This window comes from Triticum urartu, chromosome 3 (assembly GCF_003073215.2).
Source record: "Triticum urartu cultivar G1812 chromosome 3, Tu2.1, whole genome shotgun sequence".
In the NCBI taxonomy this organism is placed as follows: Eukaryota; Viridiplantae; Streptophyta; class Magnoliopsida; order Poales; family Poaceae; genus Triticum; species Triticum urartu.
Window position 1 is genome coordinate 591,858,756 of NC_053024.1, and position 5,790 is coordinate 591,864,545.

Here is a 5,790-nt window from a genome sequence, read left to right on the forward strand (position 1 = left end):
CCCAATGCCTTCCTCTAGCCCCAAATAATGGTGAAGTGTCATGTAGTCGACGTTCACATAACACAACTAGAGGAGAGACAACATACATCTCATCAAAATATTGAACGAATACCAAATTCACATGACTACTAATAGCAAGACTTCTCCCATGTCCTCGGGAACAAAAGTAACTACTCACAAAGCATAACCATGTTCATAATCAGAGGGGTATTAATATGCATATAGGATCTGAACATATGATCTTCCACCAATTAAACCAACTAGCATCAACTACAAGGAGTAATTAACACTACTAGCAACCTACTAGCACCAATCCTGGACTTGGAGACAAGAATTGGATACAAGAGATGAACTAGGGTTTTGAGATGAGATGGTGCTGATGAAGATGTTGATGAAGATTGCCCTCTCCCAATGAGAGGAGCATTGATGATGACGATGGCGATGATTTCCCCCTCTGGGAGGGAAGCTTCCCCGGCAGAACAGCTCCACCAGAGCCCTAGATTGATTCCGCCAAGGTTCTGCCTCGTGGTGGCGGAGTTTCGTCCGAGAAGATGGCTTATGAATTTTTTTCCCATCGAAAGACTCCATATAGCAGAAGATGGCCACCGGAGGGACACCAGGGGGCCCACGAGGTAGGGGGCGCGCCCAGGGGGTAGGGCGCGCCCCCCACCCTCGTGGGCAGGGTGTGGCCCCCCTGGTGAGTTTCTTACACTGAGTATTTTTTATATATTTAGAAAACATCTTCTGTGAAGTTTCAGGACTTTTGGAGCCGTGCAGAATAGGTCTCTAATATTTGCTCCTTTTCCAGCCCAGAATCCCAGCTGCCGGCATTCTCCCTCTTTATGTAAACCTTGTAAAATAAGAGAGAATAGGCATAAGTATTGTGACATAATGTGTAATAACAGCCCATAATGCAATAAATATTGATATAAAAGCGTGATGCAAAATGGACGTATCAGGCACGTGCGCCTACACGGGACGATGATCGTCGCGTCGGATACACCAAGAGTAAATCCGGCCAGGCCGAATACAGTAGACAAGACTCCTACGAACTACGTCGGTATATAGCCCGGCACAGAGGTGCCCCACACCCCCTATGCTTCACTGATGAAGTTATGAATCATGAATTCCCGGAGGGTTTCAAACCCGTAAATATTGAATCATACGATGGCACAACAGATCCCGCTGTATGGATCGAAGATTTCCTCCTTCACATCCACATGGCTCGCGGTGATGATCTACATGCCATCAAGTACCTCCCACTAAAACGCAAAGGACCAGCTCGGCATTGGCTGAATAGCTTGCGAGCAGATTCCGTTGGCAGTTGGGAGGATCTGGAAGACGCATTTCTTGATAACTTCCAGGGCACTGATGTGCGGCCACCGGATGCTGATGACTTGAGCCACATAACCCAGCAGCCAGGGGAATCAGCCAGACAATTCTGGACACGGTTCCTGACTAAGAAAAATCAAATTGTAGACTGTCTGGATGCAGAGGCCCTAGCGGCATTCAAGCATAACATCCGTGACGAGTGGCTCGCCCGCCACCTCGGCCAGGAGAAGCCGAAATCTATGGCAGTCGTCACGACACTCATGACCCGCTTTTGCACGGGCGAGGACAGCTGGCTGGCTCGCAGCAACAACACATCGAAGAATACGGATACCTCGGATACCAAAGATGTTAACGGTAGGTAGTGTCGTAATAGACCAAAGCGCCACAATAATGGCGATAACACCGAAGATACGGCAGTCAATGCCGGATTCAGAGGCTCTAGATCCGGTCAGCGGAAAAAGCCATTTAAAAGAAATACTCCGGCTCTGTCCAGTCTGGATTGCATACTGGATCGCTTGTGTCAAATCCACGGCACCCCCGACAAGCCAGCCAATCACACCAACAGAGAATGTTGGGTGTTCAAGCAGGCCGCCAAGTTAAATGCCGAAAACAAGGACAAGGGGCTGCATAGCGATGACGAGGAGAAGCCCCGGTCGCCGAACACAGGAGGACAGAAGGGGTTTCCCCCACAAGTGAAGACGGTGAACATGATATACGCAACCCACATTCCCAAGAAGAGCGGAAACGAGCACTAAGGGACATCTATGCGATGGAGCCCGTCGCCCCAAAGTTCAACCCATGGTCTGCTTTCCCGATCACCTTCGATCGCAGGGATCACCCCACTAGCATCCGTCATGGCGGATCCGCCGCACTGGTCCTAGACCCCATCATTGACGGATTTCACCTCACTCGAGTCCTTATGGACGGCGGCAGCAGCCTGAACCTGCTTTGTCAGGATACAGTGCAAAAAATGGGTATCGATCCCTCGAGGATCAAACCCAGCAAAACCACCTTTAAAGGCGTCATCCCAAGTGTAGAGGCCCATTGCACAGGCTCAATCACACTGGAAGTGGTCTTCGGATCACCGGATAACTACCAAAGCGAAGAGTTAATCTTCGACATTGTCCCGTTTCGCAGTGGCTATCATGCACTGCTCGGACGGACAGCATTTGCAAAATTCAATGCAGTGCCACATTACGCATACCTCAAGCTCAAGATGCTAGGACCTCGCGGGGTCATAACAGTAAATGGAAACACAGAACGCTCACTCCGTACGGAAGAGCACACTACGGCCCTTGCAGCAGAGGCACAAAGCAGCATGTTCAGGCAGACCACTCATTCGGCGTCACGGTCCCCGGACACCTTCAAGCGAGTCCGGAACAAGATGCCACAGGATCGCCTGGCACAATCATAGCTCGCCTAGAAATTCGGCTCCCGTCCCAGTCCCAGTGAAGCGACGAAATCCGTGCCGCGTGTACATAACTACGCATTAAAAATACCATGGACATAGGCGGGGGCACGATCAGGACACACCCCGCATTGTGGCTTAACCACACTAGGGGTTGTATACCTTTGACATTCCTTTTCTCTTTCATGGCCTAACTCTCTGGAAACCCTTTCCGGCAGTACGATTGTCGGACACATTCCGGAAGCAACAACCAAGGCGGCAAGAAGCTAAGATGAACACGGGAACCGCCAGGTGGTTTCTAGTAATAATTGATATACCCGCTTTTCACTATTTTATGCGCAGCTTGCCCTGGGATAGGACATTTCGAATTGTCCTACTTTATGCTTATTGCACTACTTGTACCAAGTACGCTTCGACGTATCATTTAAATAACAATGCATATCATTAATCTGTCATTGCATTATTGAAGTTTTTCTCTTTCTCTTATATGTCCATTTACGACAATCCGCACCCGCACGTTCGGGTACGGTCAGTATGCCAGGGGCTCTCGTTTACCCCATAATACGGCGCAAGAAGTCCGAACACTTCCGACAGTGCGGCACCCCGAACTTATAGCATTATATGCATCAGCTCTGAATCATGTCTTTGGTCAAATGTTGGGTTGCCCGGCTCCCATGCTTTGGTACCTTACGTTCCGCTATGTCGGCTAAGGTAGCGGTGGGAGAACTACTGCGATTGTGTCCCAGTTCTTCCGGATGAGCACCTTAGTAGAGAAAGCCAAAAACTGACTGTCATGATAAGAAGAGAAACTGGTCACTGTTCGAGAGGTCTCAAGTCCTTAAAGACTTTTTCCGCTTCGGGCGAGGAGTCGGCCTTGTCCGGCTTAGGCATGTATAGCGCCACAAATTCGGCCCTCCGAATACCAGGGGCTTCGCCAAAAATTTAAAATCGTAGACTTCTATGGCTAAGTGAGAGTGATAAAGCATTATAGTCCGATTGCCTGGTTCATTGCGCTGAACACCTCCCTTGAAGGACCCAAAATTGGGGTAAAGAGTGTTCAAATTTATCCTGAACACCCCAGTATTAGTTACATGGGCGTAGAAGTCGACGACTGGCCAGCTCTCAGATTTTATAATCAGCCGCACAGAAGGTAATATTTTAAATTAAGAAAGCGTCGCATGGCGCAAACGAACTCGTTTCATATTACAGGATCACATGAGCATGTTCATTCAAAAATTACATCCTTGGCACACTCATCTGCCACTAAGCGGGAACCCGTCAAGACACTCTCATAGTAATTCTCGGGGCAGCGATTCTCCTTGCCCTCCGGTGGCCCCTCCTTCACCAGCTTCACAGCGTCCATCTTTGCCCAGTGCACCTTCGCCGGGCAAAAGCCCTGTGTGACCCTCGATGCAGACGGACCGCTTGATGACTTCAAGCCGTGGGCAGGCTTCTACAAGCCGCCTCACCAGACCGAAGTAGCTGCCGGACAGGGGCTCACCATGCCACATCCGGACTATAAGGCCCTTCATGGCCTGTTCGGCCGCCTTGTGAAGTTCGACCAAATGCTTCAGTTGGTCACTCAAGGGCACGGGGTGTTCGGTCCCAGTATACTGAGACCAGAACAACTTCTCCGTTGAGCTCCCCTCCTCAGCCCGGTAAAACTCCGCGGCATCCAGTACACTATGGGGAAGATCTACAAACGCTCTTGGAGAGCTCCGAAATAGGGTAAGAAAAAGGAAAGTCTCCTTCACGTGTTTTCTTTGCATAATGAATGCCTTATCCGCTGCTATCTTCTTCACTGCATCAATCTCCTGGAGGGCCTTGTGGGCTTCAGCCTTGGCGCTCCGGACGCTTTCAAGCACCTACGCGAGCTCGGACTCTCATGCCTTAGAGTCAAGCTCCAAGGACTCGTACTTTTTGGCAAGAGCCTCGAGCTCTTGCTGCACCTTGCCTACTTGGGCTTCTTGCTTCTCCCGTTCAATGCGTTCTTTGGCCGCTTTGTCTTCGGCCTTGGACAGCGCCTTCCTCAGGGTCTCCACCTCGGTCGTGGCCCCTGACAAAATTCATGATGATCCTATTACTTTACACCCGGACTTCTTTTTAACTATATAGACAGGGGTATTTCTTACCTTTGCTCTCTTCGAGCTGCCTCTTGGTAAGGCCGAGCTCGTCCTCGGACCGCTTCAGGTCCTGCTTGAGCGTAGAGACCTCCGCAGTACGTGCGGCAGCGGCTAGCAGTGAAGCCTGCACATACACATAGACATAATCTAATTAGACTCCTGAGTCATCATTCGATCCTCTATTCAGCTTTTCTTCGCGAACGCCGAACAGAGCATCAAGGGCTACTATCTATGCGGTAATATTTTCTTATATTTTGATTTCTTACCTCAAAGCCTGTTAGGAGGCTGGCGCAAGCTTCGGTCAGTCCGTTTTTGGCGAACTGAACTTTCTCGACCACCGCACTCATGATAGTGCGGTGCTCTTCTTCGATGGAAGCGCTACGAAGCGCTTCCAGCAGGTTGTCCGGTGCCTCTTGTTGGACATAGGACACCGGCACGGATGGTTGGCCCCCCTTGGAGAGGGACCGCCTGCCGGAGTCCGGAACCATCGAAGGTTCTGGCGCAGTGTCCGGCTGGGGCCCGAACTTGAAGCCCGTAGGAGCCTCGCTCCCTTGGTACCCAGGGTCCGGGAAGCCGCCGTGAGGCGCCCCAGGACCACCTCCCCTTGGCTCAGTGCCTTTTGAGACAACACCTCGGCGTTGTCCGTAGGGAGAGGGGTGGAAGCGGTCGGAAGAGAACCGTTGTTCATATCCGACGAGTCCAAAGAGCCGCTCGACGAGGGTACGTCGAGATGAGCTCGGGACAGACTGCATAATCATGTTCGGCATGAGGAAAGGGAGTAAAATAAAACATACCATGAAATACTATGGTGTCCGGACACTTACGACTTCACCAGGGGCTTATCCCTGGGTAGCCACTCGTCGCCGCTGTCAGTGGCCGTCGTGGCACAGTCCGGAGGGAGGGTTCTTCCCTTCTTGGACCCTTCGG